At 37.9% G+C, this 23,720-nt stretch overlaps 1 protein-coding gene across 5 annotated transcripts in view; it reads right to left on the bottom strand.

Moving 5' to 3' along the window:
* LOC118775103 (galactosylgalactosylxylosylprotein 3-beta-glucuronosyltransferase 1) overlaps window positions 1-23,720 on the bottom strand; it is a 67,556-nt gene that overhangs the window by 34,263 nt on the left and 9,573 nt on the right. For 4 of the 5 annotated variants that reach the window (XM_036524823.1, XM_036524822.1, XM_036524825.1 and 1 more), the window contains exon 2: window positions 1-54. This exon is cut by the window's left edge and continues 176 nt beyond it. The exons of the other annotated variant lie outside the window; for it this stretch is intronic. The gene's annotated coding sequence lies outside the window, so the exon portion shown is untranslated. The remainder of the gene's footprint in view (window positions 55-23,720) is intronic. 5 annotated transcript variants of the gene reach the window in all.

Here is a 23,720-nt window from a genome sequence, read left to right as displayed (position 1 = left end):
GGCTGGTGGCATCCAGTCCGCCTGTCGGCAGTGTCACGTCCTCAGTGCCAGTCCCTGTGCAAACGAGAGGTCACACTCTCAGAAAGAATGGCCCTTCTCATTCACAAACAAAGGCTTGGATTGTGTGAGTGGACACGGGGGTGGGGTGGGGGAAGGGAGACAATAGAGACCCGTCAAAGAACGTCATGTTCTCCCTATATGAAATTTTCCTCAGAAAAAAAAGAAAGCCTTTGAAATGTGACAGCGAGATACATTTAACATCTCAGGAAATTAATTCACAGTGGGTCAAATAAGATGAGCTTATTCTGGCATTGCTGCCTCATTTTGAGGGTGTGGGATGGTAGTTATATCTGAAGCATGAGCTACCACCAAACATTAGCTCACTGGAGGAAAATTCCAATTTGCTGTACTGAAGCCGGATTCTTTTTTTTTTTTTTTTTTTTGCTCTGCAGTCTGGGTTGTGGTAAGGCTAGTTCATATGCAAAGCAATCAGTTCTCTAATGTCTGTGTGAGCAATATGCAGACATTCTATATTCTCATTATTAGCATACTTATTAATCTATTTGCATTGAGTAGAGCTGAAAGCACAAACCACAAAGTGCATGACAATCAGATAAAGTATTTCACAGCTACAAACAAACCACAGTTATGAACTAATTTCACTGAATCCAGTGGTTTTAAAATTAATTATGGTCCTTTTTGTATGTTTATAAATATTTAAAGGCTAGTTGCCCATGGTTGATTTTGACAGTTAAAATCAATCATGTTTTTCATATTACAGAAAAGTTTGGATTTTGTGGTATGGCTTCCCTTGACATGGGAAGCTGTGGTGTTAACATTCAGAGGTAGTTGAAAGGTGAGATCAGGTGTTTTGCTCTCTTGGTGATGGATGGCTCAGGTGATCTCAGAGAAGAAATGTTTATGCTATCATATTTTCATTTTCCTCAGACAGTACATGCTGTTTTGAAATGCCATTAGCAATAAATGCGATGCAAACAGGTTGACAAGAGAAAATTAGTTTTTAAATTATAATTGGAACACTTACGTGCATTGAGAAATTGACAGCATTGCATAAGCCCTTGAAAAAAAAGGTTTGGTGTACTAAGTCTGAATTCTGTTTTAAAGCCTTGAAATCCTTTTTGAGCGAAACTCTGGTGTCTCTGAGTGCACTGGATCTCTGAGCTGTTCACTTATGTAATCCAACCAGTGCTCACCCAAGTCCACCTGGTTCTTGTTGCAGCAATACTAAGAATTAATAAAAATAGAAATGTATTTTGGAGAAAAAGAGTAGCATTTTTCCATGTTTTTTTGTGAAAAGTAGAACATCAGTGTCTTCATATTGAGTCTTTGCTGGTTTTTGATAATAGAAAACATCTAGTGCCATAGAAGAAACAATTTTGTCATTTGTCATTTGCATTGCTGTCTTCATTATCCAAGTCAGTTTGGATTTAGTTCAATATCCTAGATGACTTGTCTCCTGCAACAGTGACCTGAGTAATCAATGTGAACCCAGTCTTCTGAGGATTCAGACTCATGCCCTTCAGGTCCACAGTCGAGGACCCTCGCCTCTGTTCAACGAACTGATTAATACTTTGAAAGATGTCTGATATTAGTACATACAGTATATGTATTACTACAATTGATACATTTTGAGGAGCTGTGGCTTGAATCAATTTATTACTAGGACACTAACTGAAGTGTAGCATGCAGTTGGCACAATGATGTAACCAAATAAATCCAAGAACATATCCCCATTCTTGGCCTTTCTGATGGAAGGGTTGACTGGTGCTAGTTTCTGGTAATTACAGCTGTCCCAAAATGGGGAGTTTCCCCTCCTGAAATTCAGAGGCCATTCTGAGATTCTCAGATCCTTCATTTCCCACAGGCCACAACACCATATTTACTGTTTATCATGTAAGCATAAAATTATTGTAAAAAAAAACACTTTGGCATACGGGAAAGTGCATGCTGTCTATGGTCTTTACAACTCATTGCAATTCAGAACACTCTGCTAATATATGGTGAGAAAATATATCACCCCTATCTTCAGATCAACAGTGTAAGCGACCACATAATGATTAAAACATTAATGTGAAAAGGGATTCAAGGTTGTTTCAGGTCACAGGAGAGAAGATTCATGGCACAGACAACCTTCTCTAACTAAAAACTCAAGGGCTTTCTCAAATGCATACAAAACCAATGCTCTCCTTACAATGAACAATCCCAGAATTCACCCTCATATACTACTTCCCACAAGGTTTTAAAAATATGTGTTGCACATAATGTATGAGGGTTCTTCAACAGTGTGGGTCTACAATGCTTTGTCCATGATGCATTTGATGTTTTTAGCTGTCCTTAAGGGAGAACCATTATCATTAATTACGATTAAGTACAATCAGGAAACAAAAACAATGTCTACAAGGACAGTTCAGTTGTGCATTAATAATGAACTCTTTGATTAGTTGATAAAGATACGGGTGTCCTCAGAAGACTTGCCAAATAATGGTATTTTTCACCTCCCTGTTTGTGGATGCAGTTATTTATTTATTTGTGGCAGTAGCAAGATAAAAATGGGATCATACAGACAAATGGAAGAAAAAGGTGAAAAACAGAAGGCTTCCAATCAAAGTTCTGCTGAGACCTTCAGGCAACTCTATAATACACTTGCCTGGTGTTGTTTCTAGTAGGCATTTCTTTTAAAATCAAAGAAACTTGACAGCATGTGCTGTTTTCTCCTATCATACTTATGTGTGCTGTATATCCTTTTTATCTTCAGATGAGGGTTCTGCCTATTACTTTGTGTTGCCCCTTCTGCCCGGTTCACAAAAAGGAATTGTGATGTGCCATCACAGTCGATGTTTTCAGTATTCGTTTAATGTAGTTTTGTTTTTAGAGAAAGTAAGGGGTTAAAACACAGCCTTGTCAGTGCATTCACAGAATACCTCATCACCTATTAGTGAAAAAACTCTCACCAAAGAAAGTCGAGCAACCGCGACTGGTAGTGTGCATAAAGTATGGGAACATTAGTTAGTAGTATCTCAGCTTCATCAGGAACCCCTTCCAGACTTCAGTATGAATACAGCACGTAGTGATAATACAGCTCTAACTGTAACTGGAGCTCCAGCTGCATTTTGTGACAATGTTTTAAAGAAATGTGCCTTTAGGGTGACCTGCTGCTATTACTCTCCACTCTAGCTGTGCCTCTGGAGTGCAGGGTAGAGGAGAGTCTGTGGATGGGAGCTATAGAGCTTTGGCAGTGTGAGATCTGGCTGGTGCTTCAGCAGAAGACAGCCCAGCTCACTCACTCGTCTCCTTCCACAGGGCCCGATGGCACACAGTGACAGTGACAAATGGGGTGCTCAGGTGACCTGCGGGGATCAGCGGATTAGTATTGATCACCTGCACCAGACCCAGCGGTGGAGGAATGAATCAGCTCTCCCCTGCCCACCCCACCCCCAGCTCTCCTCGCCCTAATAAATCCCCTGTAAATCCACCCACAGCTGAATGAGGAGGTAAGGTATGGACATAAAAGAGAGAGGACCCTCGTATCTCTCAGGTACAGAGTTCAGCCTTGAACAAGGAACAAGAAATTGATATGGTTAAGGCTAGTTTGCTGTTCTTTAGGCGTTCACATGCATAATCTATCTTAGACACTTCTATTATTCTGAAAGACGGGTGGGGTTCCATCAAGAATATGCTTTAATAGCTTGTTTTTATTCCACTGTCTGAATGTGAAGGAGACATACATTAGATGAAAGTCAACATGTTTTATGGCAGTAACAGGCTCTGAAGTCAGGAACCAGGAGGCACTGATGAACAAATATCTGTAAGCATCATTTAGCTATATCTGCAGATGTCTGAGGGACCTGTGATTTTCTTGAACATGTTTGCATTTTTCAAATTATGTTGACAGGACAAATCAAATGAGCCATGAATTCCTTGTTTCAATGAATGCAATGTGGACATATGCATTGCATGTATCTGTTATTTTTTTAACTGAGAGTGAATGCAGCTATAAATGTAATGTGACATAATAACAAAATGTTCCATGAATATTTTATGCCATTAAAATATGTTTAAGACTACAGTACAATCATGAACAATGCTGAAATGCCGAAGAAGACATCTGTCATTTAAGTGCCTTGTAAAATAAAAGATTAAGAATGAATAATTCATCATGAGTTGGCAAGATCCCAGAATCCCCTCTGCAAAGCTCTCTCATTTACCCATGCTCTCTTTAAGCTGTGCTGCTTCAGCGTATTTTTTTTTTTGTTCCAATAGGGAAGGGCTAAGTGTCTTTGACCCCTGTTCTTGTGAAAGATTTGTGCAATCAACAGTAATTGAAGCTGTCAGGGTTTGGGATTCTCGACTGAGCAGCCCCATCGATCCATGTGACCCACTGTCGTGGGCTGTCTGGATGCCAGCTCAACCTTCAGAACACGAATGTTTCAAAAGGAAATATATTAGGCAAAAACAGCATTTTCACATTGTTGAATCTGAAAGCACATGCAGATATTTAACCCCATAAAATTTTAATTACACTGTAATTATTATATAAATGATTAGTGCTTGACTAAATACATAATACTGTGAATTAACTAAGAGGTAAACAAAATTAATGGAATTACTCAAGCAAATGAAAAGAATATATCTTAAGCTTCAACTAAGAAAGGAAACTGGAAAAATTAAATCCTTATAGAGAAGCTGAGATGAATGGGCATGCATGCTACTGTAATTTATAATTCCATTAAGGCATGTGAACCTGTTTCTGGTTCATAACTGTCACAGTCAACTCTGGAGTCTCAGCTAAATTTGCCATTAAAAAAAAACATCCAGTACCTCATATCAAAATTGCCTCAACTACCACCAATGTGAACTGTTGTTCTAACTCACTGAGTGATGCATGGCATCCTTTTTGGGCCAGAATGCTTTCCATACGTAAGCTCACATAAGAGGTTGAAAGGGAGAATTTTATTTAGCCTGTTATAATGGGAATAATTATATGACCAGATTGAAAGCATGAAATTTGGACTATTGTTGAGGTTTGCTATAACATTTCATTGCATAAATTAGAAGGAGAGAGAGAGAGAGATGTAGAAGATAATATCATTAATTTGAATGGTTGTTTACAGAATGATTACACTGGTGATACATAGGCTGTTTTACACTGTGTCATTGACTTTTACTTGTAGTATTTCAGACCCTCTAGGGTATCACCATTAATGAGTCACACACCTCGTTGGTGTTATCCTGTCAAAACTTTCTGACCTTTTTCAATTACACAATTATCACATCTCACCATCCTTTCAATAAATTTACTAATTTAACATTTCCCACCCAGTGAAAGTAGAATACCTGGAAACAAACATCAAAGTCAGTCTCATCCCTTTCAGAGGCATACACAGTCTGACTGCAACATTCACCTGTTCCGACTGCCTCTCTTAGTTTACTGTCATACGGGTCCATAGAGTGTCTTTTATTGCCTCAAGGATTCAATTAAAACTAGCAGAGTGCAGAGAGACACTTTATCTCCTCGCTCAGTGCAAAGGATACTCTCTCTCTTTCTGTTTACACTGCGGCTCTTGTGCTGTCTCTGCCCTTGGCTCAGTGCAATGCAATGGCAAGTGTATGGGGAAGAATGCAGCAGCAGCAGCCTAATTGGAGCTCCTGGGGTTTTGATATGCTTTTTTGGGGACACTCCCATTTTCCAGCCACATTTAACAGCAAGGCCATTACTGCTACAATAATGGTTTCTTAGGAGCAAGGATGCAGACAGAATGAACAAGAAAAACAAGAGCATACAGTGAAAAATGAATATTATCTAAAATTCTTATTTAAAACACTAGCCTAATGTTCTTGGTTTTGTAGTTTCACTATAAATATGCAGTTGCATTGATTTTTTTCTTCACTGGACTATTTTTTTTCCTTCACAGTTCTGCCCTTCCTTTTTAAACAATTAATGCTGAAAGTGTTGTCTGTACTATATTTGCTACAATGTTAACTTCATACAGAGGCCAGATTTAAACAATTCAAGTCGTACGCCCTTCTCTCTGAAGGCTGTTTTCCATTAGTCAGAATTTGGTGAGATGGCTGCGGACTATGCATATTCACAGCTAACCATCATGGTATATGACATAGATTTTCTTGGCTTGAATTACATGGCTGCATATAGTCTGCTCTGTCTGTACTAACCTTTATTCACACAGGACTAAAATAATTGGGGGTCTATCTTTTTTTTTTTTTTTTTTTTACTGATGTAAAAGTCGGTGATGTTAGAGACTTCAGTACTGTGGGACCTAATCATGTTGACAATTTTCATCAAGGTCCTCTAATACTGTATTTGCAACATGCCAATTAATATCTTGGGGTATTTAATGAATTCATCTTTTTATATCAGTGTGAGAGCAAGGCAGAGGCAGTCTGAGAGGAGGAATGCTTGGAGGCATTTGTGAATTCCTCTGAGGAAGATAATGAAATCAGTTTTTGCCTGGACCAGAGTTGCATAAAAGAAAACTCAGAACTGGAAGACTGCAAACATTACCGTCTTAGTTAGTATTGAGATGTCACTCAATCTTGTCTGCTAAAGGTAACCAATTCAATATTTTTGTAAGCATGGTGAAAATGAATGTGGTGATAATTGTTGCTTCACTGTTGATTCAAGGGGTGTTTTAAGTGTTACCACACAGATATATGTTCATGCTTAACACATGTAAGCATGGGGTTCTTGTTTGTGAGATAATATCAGAAAACATAGACTGCATATGTGATATACTTTCACTGACTAAATCACTATACAAAGTGAAGGAATCACCTTATGTAACCCAGTTTTAACAATTATATACTGATGGCCCTTGCATTTATAATGCAATGTGCTTCGGGATATTCAGTTGTTAACCAGACCATCTGGAATGAAATCATAATTTTCCATAGATGTTGTAAGCAGATGTTCATGAACATGGGCTATAAATCAAGATTGTCCTGAGAAGGTTGAGTGAATATAGGATTGAGTCAAATATTCATAATATATTAATATCATATGAATAGCTATATATTTAAATGTGCTCACCCACATGAAACATTGTAATAAATCACTGGTGTTGAGACATGCACTGTGTGACAGTTTGAGAATAACAGGACATGGAAAAACACTTAAGCCTGTAATACTGCAAAGAACATGGGCATGGTTTTAATCATTTGTCCATGCCTTCAAAAGACTAGAATGCTAGAAATTTTGGTGTATGGGCTGCTGTTGTGTAATCACTGAATTACTTTTTGTTTACCTCACAAACACATAGACTCCCTACTACAAATCATTGTAGAAACATCACTCACGATGTGGTCTTGTAATATGTAACGATAGCATTTTAATAAATGTGTATCATTGTAAACTAGAATCATCACAAAACAGGCACTACCTGCATTACATCTGAGATACCTGCAGTATGGACCCAAAGAGACCTCAAGCCATTCACCCAGTAAAAAAGCCCTGTAGTCTTTAAAATGAAAGCAATTTGTGAATTCAAATTAAATGCAGCTCCCAAAAGGTTCCTTTGGGGGAAATCTAACTTCTGTTATGGAGCACAGTCAGGGCATGTGTAGCTCACTATACTTTTAAACCACCTTAGAGAAATAGCTTCTACATTTAAAGAGAGTGGGTTGCAATGAGAATGTCTTTCCCCACCCAACAGGGAAACAAGTCAAGCACTTGAGTTCTAAAGATGACAAACTCACAGCTAAATTCTTGGAGACTATTTATATTGAAGTATTTTCTTTACGGTGCTCCATGGGGTCAAAATTGGGGGTCATTTGTATTTGCTTAATGAGATAGATAGATGTGTCTTATCATGATATTGGGTTTGATCACACTATGCACTGCCTTTTTGTAATATGAATTAAAAAGGAAAGTAAGCCTAAGTGAAATATGAATTGACTGATCAATGTTCATTTGGAACCATTGCGCACTGTGTGTGCAAACAGCTTTATCAGATGTTAGTATGTCCACCAGAATATGAATCTAAACTTCTTAAAATTCTGCAGTGGATGTTTTCGAATTATAGAAGACAATCTATTTAATACTTCATATAAAACTTTAATCAATGCTGTCACCTGACCTTACATTGCTTCAATATCTCTGGGCATTAGATGAGTTGATTCTGTGTATCTCTTACAAGTTCAAGCAGGCCAACAGAAAATGTCAAGGTTGTTTTTTTAATCACTTTTTTCAACATACATCTGAGCACAATGTTGTCACAAACCTAAAGTTCAGAGCATTTCTTGAATTAAATAAATGGAAATGCTTTTGTTTAGGGTTTAGTCAGAGCTCTTGTGGACAGTACCAGTCTTGATTTCTACTATCAAAGCCACTGACCCAGCAGATAGAAGTTTTATGACATGGACAGTATCAAAATTAGGTAGTTTAAGTGATTCATTATTAATATTGGTGCTTATGATAAGCTCAGGAATTCTCATTTCACAAAACCCACAAAGTAAAAACAAAACAAAACAAACATTCAAGCAATAACAGAAAAAACATAAGATATCAATTATGGATTTGACACCAAACAAAACAAACTTAAAGACAGTCATCAATATATCAACTAACAGATGGGTTGACACCGTAACAAACAATGTACTAGGATGTGGAATGATGTCTGATCATCAAACATCCTTGGGTGACCTTGTCTCTTTGTCTCCTTTTTTTTTTCTCTCTCTCTCTGGCTGGCTTGCACAAGTGTCTTGAAAGCAATCAGGATTTTCATCTGCAGACAACAGGCAGGCCCATGATTAGAAATGTCAGCCTTCACTGGCATTGAGATTAGGGTTATTGTCTGGCTGCAGAATGGCACACAAAGGTACATGACACAAGTGCGGCAAATGATCAAAACAGAGGAAGTGTCTCTTTAGGATTCTGAACGAGGCACCCTGTGTGTCTGAAGAAATTAACGTCTGGTTCTGCATCTCTGTTCCCTTCCCTCATTATAGCACATTTTTATCCTTTTGTTGTGCTCTTAAAGAAAAGCAAACTTAGCAAAACAGTCAATTTTCACCCCTCTGCCTTGAAGCAAACCTTCACAGTAATTGCAAACATTTTGTGGCCCTTGCCACTTAACTAACAAGAAAGTGCATTCTTAGCGTTCTTTATTCCTGAGACAGGAGGAAAGTGAACACCTAATGGCAGACCACTGAATCAAGAAGAACATCTATTTCAAACTCTTACTTTAAATCCAACAGCTCCTCCTCCCATGTGCTTTGGTATCCCCTAAGCAGTTTCATAAGGTTCATATGAGTGCATTGTGGGAATGGGGAGGATAGGATCTGTATGAGTGGATGTGGGGGGATAGGGTCTGTATGAGGGTGTAACAGGGCAAAGGGTCTACTGTATATGAGTGGGAGTGAGGGAATGGGGTCTGTGTGAATGCGTGTTGGAGGAAAGGTTCTGTATGAGTGTGTAGTGGGAATGGGAAGACAGGATCTGTATGAGTGGGAATAGGGGATGGGGGTTTGGCAGGTTAGGGGCTGGGTCCCCTTGAGTGCTCAGTAGCAGCATATAAGAATTGATAGCTGATTAAGCCAAACAAGGAAAACACACTAACACAACCTCCCAAATTACTACATCCAAGCAATGAGCCTGCCCTTTTGTGAAAACAGTCATAAAGAGTTGTCTCCCTTGTGAATGTTTTCTTTTCCTGTCGTATCATTTAAGAACAACACTGGCCCCAGCTTGCTTATTTCTCTCGCTGCAGAGAAATGATTGTACAGCAGCTTTATTCACCTCCTACCCCTGATGCACACATGCTTTCTCACTTTCAAGAAGGTATTTATAACAGAGAACACACCTTTCATCTAATCCATTAGCTCCTTCCAGCTTGTCATTTCGATCTACAAAATATTCTGTATCTCTCCATTTTTATTTTATATTATGGAGTTGTGCTTGTTTGTTTGTGTGTGTGTGTGTGTGTGTGGGGGGGGGGGGGGGGGGGGGGGTGCATGCTCTTTGCATGTGTGTATAGGTCAAAAGTTCATCTCTCACAGGTTTTGGAGTGTGAAGCTACAGTGAAATAGTAAGTCAGAACGAAGCCACTATCACATATAAAAGTAGTTGAGAGCATTGGCTGATATGTAAGGTTCTTAAATCCTGAGGTATCACTTATCATAGCTGTTCTCTGGATTATCACGTATAACGGAAAACACGAGGAGTATTCTCTAAATAAAGCTGAACATCTACCAAAGGTGATAAATCTACAGAGATTATTTTCACCACCTCAGGCACTCAGTATAAAATCAATAACACATGCTAATATCCAACCGAAAAGATTTTTGAAAGAGTCTTCCTAAAAGAAATGGGTTGCTTTGAGCAAAAAACAGCCCTCAATAATGTAAATCTCTCCATTACACTGTAAAACTTCTCTACAGAGTATGTACCATAAATCTAAGGAACATCTGGCATATGCACAATAATGCAAAATTATCTCTTGAGGATTCTTTATGTTGTAAGTGCAGATGAATTTAGAGAATATATTCCTTAAAGCAGAGCAGAGAACATTGACCAACGTAAAGTAAGAAGGCTGAGTTACGTACAGGAAGACAGCTAACCACATGATGGAATGAAACTGTAAGGTGTTTCTCCCCTTTTCATAGCGAATGAATTTCAAGTGAATGAAGACTGAGATTTCAAGCACTGTACATTCTGTGTGATCTGAGAACTGGAGAGGGCTTTGGCACAAGTCTGTGCAGTGAACTATCACTGCATATGTTTTATGCCACTGTGAGCATTTAAGTGGTGATCTGGGCCATTTTGAGCTGGACTAAAAGGAAGAGAAATGATCTATCACTTCCTGCATTGCCCTAGATAAAACTCCACAGGCAATACAGAGGATTTATGTAGTGCATGCTGTAAGGGGTAGGGGGCTGAGAGAATAACACTTTACGGTATGCAGCACTTTTTGAGCAATATGAGAATTCCCCCACCCATCCAAATGATGTAGTCTTAGTACTCAATTTTTCTTTCAGCCCACCGACTGACTGACCTCAGAAAGGTGTTCGCTTTTGATAAATGGCCCTCCACACTGTCCGTTCCATTGGCCATTAGGGAATTAGAAAGGAAGAAATCTTACTAAAGCATTTGGAACACTGTCCCCTGTCTGTCCCCTGTCCAGGTGACGTGACGGATGCCTGCATTGTCGAAGGGTGATTGCAGCAGTACTCACAGCTGCTTTTCTGGTGTGACGTCAGCATACTTCCATTGACAAGGGTGTCGGTGTGTGTGTGCTGAAATGACATCTGCTGATAACCTGTCCTTCTGGAGGAGGGATAAATAGCATTGACACAAAAACAAGATGCGTTTACTCCGATTTACATGGCCTGCACCTTCTGGGAGTTATTACGTGGGTTGTAAATGTGATTTAGATTAATCCCTAATAAATCTATACAAAGCAGTCAAATCCCATAAAAAAGAAATTACAGCAGTTGTTATGTTTTTTTACAGGAGGGATATTAGCCTAAGAGGGAATAGAAGCTCATGTTATGATTAATTAAAAAGAAGGAGAGCTTTCATCTCAGAGTCAAGTAAAAGTAGCATGCCCATTGTGAACATGTAATATGCTTCCATATTAGTCCTCACTATCCTATGTCCTGACAGGCATCTGTACTGCATTGCTGCTATTTTAGCAGTTCACTGCTGCATAATATGATTGGAGTTGTTGTGACATGCCCTCTATGTGGCCTGAACAATCTCTTATGAGTGGGCACAGTTTGATGTCCTGTGCATATCAGGGTCGTTACATCGTAACATCCTAATTTCAGAACAGAATGCAAGCCTCTTCTTTTCCACAACATGGCAACCCACCCACACATATGACCTCCCTCGTGTGCCTTCAGGCAAACCCCATTTTGTACTTTCTTCTCTGTGGCTGTAAGGTCACTGTGTATTAAAAACTCAAGGGTTGTGCAGGCTGGCAATTTTCAGGTTTTGCCTGGCTAAAACGTGAAACCATTGGTGCGGTCTTTGGAACTCCTGCCGTTTGACACAATAGCTGGCACTGAGGATTGAGTTAATCTCTTGTCTCACGGCAGGCTATCTCTCACAGAAGCACTCTGTGAAACTGTCAACCATGAAGGAACAAATGTGTTTTTTTTTAAACAAAGAGCTTCACTGAACTGCACAAATTGTGTAAGAAATTGAAATGCAAAACATTATAGTAACTATCACAGTTAAACAAGAGTATCATGGCAGGGCTTTCTTCACAGCTTCACAACTACTGAACTAGTTTGCACAGATGCCTTAGATTTTTGTTACTTCAGACTTTTAACAAACTAATACTCTCATTTCCTCTTTCAGTTTGAAGCATGATAGCAATTATAAAAGGTCAAAGCCTGCTCTGTATAACAACCCTGGCTGTATGGAAGCAGAAGAAATTCTCGGTTGTAGTATTTGTACTTTCTGAGACACAATTGACACAATGTTAAACACTTTTCTGATTTAATATAAATGTATGTAGACAACCTAAAGAGATAACCAATTACTGACCAACACATGACCTATTAGAGGTTAATGAAAATTAAAGAGTCATGGACATGATATACAATTATGTATAATGTAGTAAGTATGTGTCCTCTTAATATAACAGGGAATGAGATGGGTGCTTAATGCTTAATTTGTGATTACAATGAAGCAGTGTCTTGTGAAAGCTTTTATGCCTTGGGGAGTGGGTGGTTGGAGGCTAAAGACAGCCCAAAAAGCATTTCCATGCAAACAAAGCAGATTCTTCTTGAACGTGGGCTGTAACAAGCCATTTACGTGACGAACAGATTCTGGCAAATGACATGATCAGCACTAGAACAAAGAGAGGCAGGTTAATTTGGTCTCAGGCAGATAAAACTGTCTGAGACCAAAAAAGTTAACAGAAAAGTTAACTTAAATGATACAGAACATATTCTAAAACCACATACATGATGATCACTCCTTTTATCACTTAATCACTGGGAAAAATTCTCTGTCAGCAATTAATTGGGTTTTTAGAACTGTGACTCTAACAAATGACAATTTGAACTGAAAAAAAAAAACAATAACCACAATTTTCATCTTTCACAATATACAGCATTTTGGAGAAGAAAAACATTTTTATACCATTATTCTATAATCCCATAAATATATTCATCCTTTGACACCAGAACCATGCATGTGCACTTTCTATTGCTAAAGCAGAAATTTATCATTTTTGGGAGGGGAAAATGATGGAGAGTTGTAAAAAAAGTTAATCTCTGTAACGGGTTACCAATTACACAGTGTGTTAAGTTAGCAAAATACTTACTGGTATTGTATTTATGCTGCATGTACTGTATGTTAAGTATGACTGCTATGTAAATACAGATTGTTATACAATTTGTTATGCCCAAATACATAAAAGGCTATGCTTTTGTTTATGTTTGGGGTGAGGTCAATTTCTTGGGACATTTGATGTCCCTTTTGGCTGAATTGTATTCTTAATTTAACCACTGATAGATTAGTGTTAAATGCCTTGATTTTCCAATAACCCTCTAAATCTGTGAATTTACTCTGACTGCTTGCATAATGTCAAAAGGGAGAAACACACAGTAGTGCTGGTTTGAAATTTTAATTAGTAAAGGTAAGGTAAGCTAAATGTTCAATGGTAACATGTAGAATTGCAGTGAAAGAGACTTGATGATCACTCAAAGGATTTCATGTAGAATATTCATTAACAATGCAGTGGTGTGAGTGTTGAATGGCTACATTAACAAAACATCTAGCAACAAAGTTAAACTTTGTTTAGAGAAGATGGAAGTTGGCAGTCTGCCTTGAATTCCCACATATTGAACAAAATGGCTTTTGTTTTTAATATAATGCTTACTGATGCAAATTATCATTGCTGAATGCAGTTTAGAAATGCCACAGAGGGCTTGAAACCATTTGATTACGAAAGTCTTATCAGATTTTCTTTTAGCCGACTTACTACACACAGATCCCCCTTGGCGGAGGCTCTTTCACCTTCAGTATAATAGCTATTTAACTGCTAAATACCTCTGAATCACTGTTATTATAGGAATGGCTACATTGCTACCCAAATTTGTCATTAATTCTTTTTATTCCATCTTTGTGGATGCACAAAAATGGTGTCAAGGGGAAAATGATATGCTTAACACGACCTTACGTTTGCTAAGTTTAGAGCACTGAACACCTGTCTCCATTCAAGTAGCCGATCTCTAATTGCCCGAAATGAAGATCGTTTTACCTTGGTAATTATGATATAGTCAATGTCCCAGGAGGGAGACAGATCAGTCAATAGGGAGCACAACTGTTTGTGTGCTTACTGTTGGGATTCTCTGGTTTTTAGATCACAGCAACTAGCATTTGTACAGTGTACAAAATAGCTCCTTTGAGCTGAAAATCCCATTAAGTTTGGCCTTGACTCTGGACAGGAATTAAGGGAAAAAAACAAAACACATTTAGAGGGCCATTATGATCCTAAACGTTTTCTCCTGATGGATGTGCGAAGGCGGTGCAACTAAAAAATGAAAACGTGTACTTCCTGGATTGCTTAATATTGCCATTAAGCAATTTGCAACATGTAATTTTATTACATTTGGTGATAAATTTGCAGATCTATCAAACAGGAAACTGCTCTTGCAAGGCTGGATTTTATGTGGAATGTGACGTATGATTATGTGAAGTATTACCTTGAACCACTGCAGCTCTGGTCTAAGTGGAGTTATAAACCTGAGCACCATTGGAAGCCCATTCAGGACTATAACTTGTTTAGAATTACATCCATGCATACTCCTTGATGAACAGAATTATTTCAAAAGGTCAGCCAGACAGAACAGGTTTAATTTTTGTAAGATAAAGATTTTTTTTTGTGTTTCAGAACAAAATGTATAATTCCCATTCTCTTGTCTGCAGTTTTTTCTTCAGTCACTGCAGACATATTATTATATTATATTATTATATTAACTGAAACAAAGACTCAAAACCTTTTTTGCACAGTAATGCCTACTTTAAAAGTAAAAAACAGATCCACTATATTGTGTTAATTAGTGGTTAAATTGATGTAAGCCATGAACAATTACACATCACCATTCATTTGCTACACAACACTTTGTTGTCAGTGCAACCTCAAAATACAGCTATTGAAATTAACATGTCAACATTAATCAATCAATTTTTCAGCATCTACTTTAAACAAATTAAATACTTGAATGTTCACTGACATGATGCATTGCAAGACATGTGCCGATCAGTTAATGGGATATAATAAGGCCATTTCTGAAAGCTGTGATTTCTTTTAAAAATAGCCTCAGAAAGTCCCCCTACATCCCCCTTAGGATGCTTCCAACATTATTTTCCCTAGCTGTCTTTATTACCTGCAGGGCAGAGATGTTCCTTTGCTCAGAATTATTAATATAAAGTACCTGGAGTGAATATGCAGATTTGGCAGTCACGACTGTATAAAACTTGGAAAATTCATGAAATCCTTGTTTCTTCTTAAATTTCAAACAATTACTGTTGCTCCTACTTTGTCCCAGAGATGTCTTTTTAATTAAACATATCCACCACACACAAACACACACACACAAACACACACACACACACACACACACTAGCATTCTCAATCCTTCAGAAAACCCTTTCTTCCCCCTTTTGTAAAATCAACCTGAGTTTTAGCTGTCTTTTGTTCACTTTCATTCAGTTGTGTTAATCTTCCAAGCAAGGATTTCATTGAGTTTGACCACATAGACTCAACAACAAGACTCAAAGACTCAGCTCTATTTTATGAGGAGAATGGAGTTAGAAGAATTCAGAATATGAGTGGTTAAAATTGAAGCAACCGTAAGCTGCCTGCTCACTCCAAAATTTCTCACATGGTTAATTATCTCCAGGGTCCATAGATGACATAGATTGTGCTGAGGTACCTCCAGAGTGGTGGGCACCTTATAATAGTGCTCTAACAAGAAAAAAAAAAAAAAAAAACTTTCCCTGGCTTACTAAAAGCAGGCACCCCACAACTTCTCCACAACAGCTATGCTTAGCAACTGTCACTATGGCTATGGAGGGAACCTATCTCCCGCCTGAGAGGAGTCCTGTACGCCAGCCCAGTCTTGCCTCACCTCCCTCAGTGTAGGTCGGGTCACACTCGAATTAAGTGTGCTTTTGCTTGCAAGGGCCTCACCTCTCCCACATCTACCACTCAGTCTCTCTCCCTTGGCATCCAGATGCAGAAGGGACTTGTCACTGGTCAGGAATGATGAATAATGTCCTGTGTTTATGCTCTCATTTGTAGGCCCTTGCCTCTTCCTGTCAGAAATGCTGCCTAGTTGTTCCACTTTCTATTATTTTTTCCTGCAGTTTGTTTGCCTTGTATTGCATTGTAGGAAATTGGGTTTGCTTCATTTCATAAGGGGCTTACAGACAACTACTGCTCCTTAAAAAAGTAGTTTGATGAACATTGTGTCCTGAAATTTGAACTTACCTGATGTTACATTGCCTATTTAAACTAATTAATTTCAGTCAAGAATAAATGCATTGTTGCATTGTATGGAAAGAGGGCAAAAAGAATAACAATGCAAAAGGGTTTATAACAGAATCCATGAAAGATTTATTAGAGCAAATATGGTGAACACATGGTGAAGCTACAAACATAATTATAACTATAATTATAAAACATTGGTGCATAAAGAAAATCAATAATATCCTCAATGAAAGCATAAAACTTTCAGACATCTGTAGAGGGACTACAGTCTAGGTTTGGTAAGTCAAAGTGCAAAAAAAAAAAAAAACCTTAATGTGGTACATTTACCACCATCCACAATACAATATTTATTGTGTATGATATTACTATGGTAGATTGTGGTGGTGCCTGCTGCTTTACAAATTCTGAATAATAACTGCCATGATGTTTATCATTTTGATGATATAGATGTGGCTTAGCTAGGTACCTTCTCAGTAATTACAAATAACTTAACTTGGTTATGATTATCGAGCTAGCTAATCTAGCTAGCTTGCCAGCAAAGTTGATGAGCAGATTTATCAGGCCAAATTAGACATTGAATGTTAAACTTGTTTTCCACCTGGTGTAAATAACAAGCTAGAAATCAATTAGCTAATGATGTATGTGCTTGCCTGTATCATTGTACATAAGTACCTACCTAGCTAACAAGTGTCATTCAACACTATGGTCATGTCAAGTTCAGTCTATCTTTTTGCTATCATTACCTCGAACAGTCAGCTGGGGGTGTGTGTCTTTTTTTCTCATTCACACAATGATATTTTAATGTTAAGGTAAGCAGATTTTATTCATGGTATTCTATGATTGACCAATTAGAGAGAGGGACCCAAACTATCCATTTTGTAAGGCATATTAACTATAAATATCCTATTAATGTGTTAACAACTATTTTTAACTATTTTAAAACGCAACATTACCATGATATTAAATAATGGATTTATGATGCTTTATTACTAAAACATAAACATTGCATTTCTTATTCAGTCATAATTGTGCCCTTAATAAAATGATCACACAGTAAATTTATAATAGGCAACTAAACTTATAATGGGACATCTAAATGAAAGCCATTCTGCCTCTAGTTAATTAACTAAATGTGTTACAGAAATTTTATAAAATGGAATAAAAAGGTGAAATGCTGTCATTGAACCAATCAAGCCAAGTCTCAATTGTGTTAAACTGTTTGACACCAGCAAGAAAACAACACTTACCTGTTGAAGTGTAATTTTTATAAATAAATGAAAGTGTTTTTTTTCTTCATCAACATCAATGTTTTGATGACTACTATGTTTCCTTAACAACAACAATCCAAAAGGAAAAACGAAAAAATAATTCACCCAATAAGGCCAAAAATCACATCACATATTATACGCACACGTTGTAAATGTTATTTAAAACGTATGTGTATTATATGACTCAATATGAGGCTCATTCAAAAAAAGATTACATTTCACTCGCCATCTCTGGTTATGTCCTGTTCTTTTTTTCTCCTTCATACTGCATAAAAAGTTTATTTTTCTGTCCTTCCTTTATTCACTTTGTGAGGATCATTGACTTATCTTTCATTTTGCTATCCATGACGTGGATAGCAAAATCCACGTCATGCACCTTTTGTCATTTCACATCAGTCTAGATCTGTTCAGATTCAGACTCATTTTTGTAATGTAACTTTAATAACACAAGCAGAAAACTATGCTATATCTATACACTAATGGTTTATTGTCACTGATTCACTACATGGGGTAGGTATACACTGCTGTTAATTTATGCTGAATATGAATTCTTTTGACAATGTTTCATTTTTAAACTGTTCCTGTGGTCACTTAGATGTATTAATGTGCTTTGTACATACTACAGTATGACAGATGATCATATTAAGCAACCTGTTTACAAATGTAATATGTTATAAATCATTCCTTGCAACTGAGAAACAGGAGAATGAATTTGCCACCTTTTAGATCGGTCAGATTTTTTTTTTTTTTTGCCCTTACAAGGGCATTTCTGTCAGTTTAACTATGCGGAACGGAATGCAATTAGACTGTGTTGTCCTTAAATTCCATGTTGTCCTTACAATCCCTCCCTTGCACATGGTTTCAGGAGAACCTATGGTGCATAGTGCATAATCGAACTAGTCCAATTCCACGTTGAGTACAAATTCACCAGTAGATGCAGGCAGGAATGGTCACAGTCAAATATCACCTCTTTGGATGACACAGCAAGTCTGCGAGGAAAAAAGAAAATATGTGCTCCTCTCATATGGCACTTCTGACCTTTTTTATCCTTGCTCAAGGCACAAACACAGCTGGCTAGACCCCCTGACCTCCTGGCTCTTAATCAAAAGAGCTGAAGACTTCGCATATGGAATTGAACAGCAGGATGTCTTTTCTTCACTGCCCTCAGAACTGTGGCTAATGAGGGTGATGTGTCACCTGCAGTGTGCTTCTCTCCTTCGCATGCCCGCCGATGACTCACTCTACGCCACTCAGTGCAGAAAACGCACCACGAGGACAGGACAGCAAGGCAGTCAGTAAAGAATGTGGTGTCTTCAATGACCTTTCAATTATTTATGCTTATTTATGCATTTATGACTGTCGTCATGTCAATCTAAAATAGGTACGTCTCTTGACAGAGCCATGATCAAACAGCAGGGAGAGCGGTGTTTCTGTAGAGGCAGACTAATGTTAAATTCTTTTAAACCAGCATGCCACTGTCATTTTAAAGGAGCACAAGCTCCTTGTGAGCAGTTTTCTGCTCCACTGCTTTCCCTCTCTGCGATGATTGAATGCCATGCATGTATAGTATACAGCCTACAGCTCATTCACTTCATGTTAAGCTGCCTAGAAAACAGTTGTATGTCTGCGGTCTAACAAATAGGTTGACTGGTACAAGGGTGTTGTATGTTCTGCTGAGGTCATTATCATTGATGTTCTTTTTGGCCAAAGGATTGTTTACTCACTATAAGGAAATACATCAGTTTAACCCCTTTGGGTGATAGGCATCAGTGGGCAATCAAGGCTAATATTTATTTCCTGTAAAAAATGTGGCATACAAGTTTTTCCTTTACTTGTGGTATCTCAGCTGTTCTATTACATCAGGCAAACATAAATAAAGGTATTTGATTTTTGCCAGTAGCCTGTGGTTATCATCACATGTTGGCATCATGGCGTCATTGTAAATGGCATCATTTGTAAATGAAGCAGTGCAAGACAGAAGGGGAAAGAAAATACCTCAAAAATTGCAATGTTATATTCTTCAGAACCGCTGGAAACCACGCTGGGCTGACTGCCTCTTTTTCATTCATATGATAGAGCCTGAAGCAAAATGTCTGCTTTGTTGATAGAATCAACGTGATTATTTTCTAATACATTAGCAAGTTGCTTCTGAAGTGACCTTAGGGGAGAGGAGATGTTTACGACTGGCGGTAATTCATAATAACATTAATTAGCCATAAACCCAAATCAAGCCTGTGGCTTTTCTGTGTAAAAAAACTGACTTCAGTATTAGAAGCACAGTACTTCTTGGTTCTTTGACGTGTGAGCCAAATCAATGTTTAAACATTCTCATAGAGATGTGAGATGCATACTTCATTGCCACAAACTAGCATCAATTAATTACAATTTAAAAGCTTTTAGGATATTTGGGATTGTGGGTCCAGCCTGAGGGATGGGAAATGCATTTTGAAAGCATAAACTTCAGGCAATTAAGTGTTTTGCTTGCAATTCTGTCCAAACTAAAACATGGTTAATCTTTCTTTTTTAAAATAAATTTAAGGATTGCACCAATATGAAACTGGAACATCATACATAACAAAGGGAAGGAAATTTGTTGTTGTTACTAATGTTATTAATCTAAATGGTTAGCTATTGTGCTGGATAAGTTGCTCTGGATAAGAGCGTCTGCTAAATGCATGTAATGTAATGTCGAGATGCAGAAGACACAGATGGTGAAGGTGGAAAGGAGTTTATCATGTTTGTCAAAAACCAACATGCATGAAGCTACAGAACAGCAGCTCTGCTAAAGCAGGTTTTGCATTAAATTTGGATCTGGATAACCAGTTACACTGGAGCTCAGTGTGTTGCTTCATTTATCCTCTTTAGGAAGGCAATATTTGCATTAAGCTGAAAAGGAAAAACCTCTATAATGTATCATGTATACATTGATGCTCATATTAATCCTGTTCATCCTTTATGTAGAATGTGCATTGATTGCCCCTGTGAAAAATCCTGTACAGACACATGAATCATTATGTGTTGGTACTTCAGCATATTGCTGCCAATATGAAGAAATAAATAAATAAATAAATATACTCAGAAACGTATCACTGTATGACAAGATAAGATCATGCAATTACAAGTTAGAAAAGCATCATTCTATTACATGATAAGAGAATATCATGTCATTGATGATCATTTTTAAATGTAACCTTATCATGTTAACACTTGATAAGACGGTGACAGAGTTTTGGTTGAGAATTGCAAATAATGGGTCAGATAATATACAAAAACAGATTACTTTATATAAAAGGAACATTCTGTCTGGGGGAGGTTGAAAAAATACACCAAAGAGTGCTGAAAGTCCAAGCGTCTCATAATCATGTAATTATATGATAGAAAATTATAACATTATCAAGTGATCAAAAATGATCACATTATTATGTGATACCAAATTACCTCATTATTAGGGGATAAAAGGTTACCTGTCAGATCCACTTTCTACTATGTATCTGGCATCTGCAGTTATTTTTGTTATCAAATGCATTATTCCCATGTGATTCAGGCAATGAAATTAAGCTAGTTATCTGCAGATTCCTAGCTGCTTCTGATGGAAGTCATTTGAGAAAGGAACTTAATGTATTGTGGAAATGGCTAAATCCAGTAAAATGATTCAAATACAATGTGAAACATGTGATTTTGTCTGTAGCCCAAAGTGCTAGCCTGGAAGGAATGGGTTTTAAATAAATAACAACCCCCCCCACCCCCCCCATTTTTAGATGCTTTGACCACTAAGTAGTGGCTTGGGTGACAATGACAGTTGAATTCCCCATTTAGATACCTAGAGATCTAGAATGAAGATAATTAGCTAGTCACCAAGTCAATGAGGTAGTGAAGTAGTGAGTGCTCTAGGTAGCAAACAGAAAACTAGTTGATACTAAAATGAGCTAAACAGCTACAGAATTAGCTACCTAGCCTGCTTGCTGGCAGACTTACAACCATTTTAACATGCTAGAACATGACAGGTTTCAGTTTTCTATTCATAGAAAATCTTGACTGGGGAGATTAAGGCCTAATTTTTGACATTGATACCTGTTGTGAGTTGACATACATGGCAATGCAATGTAATTTTGAAATGAAAGATGTATTTTACAATGTTTTGCAGCCTGTTGAGGTCACATTGCTATATTAGAATTATTTTTAACCTTGGCGAGGAGCTTAGTTACTGAGCCAGCTTGTTTTCATGCACGTCCAGGAAGACTGTCATCTATTTTCTGCTAAGGGTAGAAAGTGCCTTGCTGTTGGCTGCAATGAACAGATTATAGAAAAAAAGGAAAGATGAGAAAGACAGACTGGGTGACCAGAATATCTTTGATGGTATAATGTGGCAGGTAAAGATGGAGAAGAAAAAGAAGTAGGAAGAAAGTAAAAATGGTTCATATCTGAGTAATTTCATTCATTGTCAGTTATAACACTTTGCCTTTGATGCTGTCAAGCCTTATCCTGCAGGTCCTGTCAAGACATTTGATGCCAAGTGAAGTCCTGTACTATCTCCCACCTTCTGTATATAGTTTACAACTGTCAAGCATGTTCTATATTGAATACAATACAAATACAAACTATTTTCCTAAAGTTTGATTTGCCATTCTTTTAAGGTATGCGCTATACACTTCGTCATTTCTTTTAGCTGTCAGCAGAGGGTTTGCATTAAAAGAGCTTGGAATCCTGTTTAGGAAAGACAGAGAGAGCATGAACAGGAGGATCAGACAGAGAGCTATGCAGAGTGAGGCTGTTCTACACATAGCCATACCCAGAGACATGCTCTTGTATGCTTGGAATGGCTTTGTGATGCCCTGCCCTTTACCATGGAAGGGTAATGACTTTAAAGGCTAGTAGTGTGTATCTGTTTTTTCACTTGTTATTCAGCTCCCTAAACTGCACCATTGAGCAGCTATATTGAAAAAAATCTCCAGGACAAGGGAGACACAGGACATCCGTTTTTCAGAAGCTGCAGCCTCCTAAACTTTCAAACCCACATTAAACATCGGCTAATATAATGGTTTACTTTATTTCCTCATCAGTTGCCATGGCTACAGGCCTCAAATTATTCCATATTTCCCATTAAGTTCTCCAATTAATGTACCAATAGTGATTCCCCTTTGAGAAGCAAAAAAAAAAATTCACCACATAGAGTAATATTCTGTACATTCCCAGACAGAGTAAGTCAGGTTTAAGTTTCCTGAGGCCCCTCCATCTCCATGTTTAAGAAAACCTCTTGCCCTCTTGACTCCTGAGCACTATGTGAGAGAAGAAGTCTAAGAGAAGACCTGGACCTCTCAGCCACAGCTGCTCCCACCCAGTGCCTCCCTAAAAGCAGAAAATTCCTCAGATCTAAAGGCCAGCGCATCAATAATTCCAATCCACTGCAGGGCCGCCCTGCTGGCATGTTTTCTTTCCACTGGGATTGATTTACGTTTTATTGAACTCATTAGACGAAGCTGTGTAATTATTCATGGATGGACGCTCCAGTGATTCTAACCCCAAACAAACACATGTTGGTTCCTCATTCTCCTAAACTTGCTTCATGCTCACAACCATGACCCTTTGGTGAATAGAGTGCACCAATATTGTTTAAAAAGATTATTTTAGTTATTTTATGCAATGGTATATATGCACAGGCACAGATCACTGTGCAGAAAAAAAAAGATTGAGTGTTGACAACACCATCATCATAATCATTGTGGGTATAAGCCCCTCATCACTCATCTGCAGTAGCAGCATGAGCAGACAGCCAGCTGTTCTTCCATAAACATTATTTGTATAACTGGCAGGTCTTAATGCAAACTCTCTCCCAATCAATAAAATTAAAACAGCAATCACATTTTTTTTCTCACATGGACAGCAGCGAAGTAAGACAATGGAAGAGTCACAATAAAAGAGCCGCAAAAGAGTGGAAACAGAATGCTGCATTATAAAAAGCATGAGCCGT

Source organism: Megalops cyprinoides, chromosome 3 (assembly GCF_013368585.1).
Source record: "Megalops cyprinoides isolate fMegCyp1 chromosome 3, fMegCyp1.pri, whole genome shotgun sequence".
Classification (NCBI taxonomy): Eukaryota; Metazoa; Chordata; class Actinopteri; order Elopiformes; family Megalopidae; genus Megalops; species Megalops cyprinoides.
Note: the sequence above shows the minus strand (reverse complement) of the source record. Positions and strands in the feature narration are given on the sequence as shown.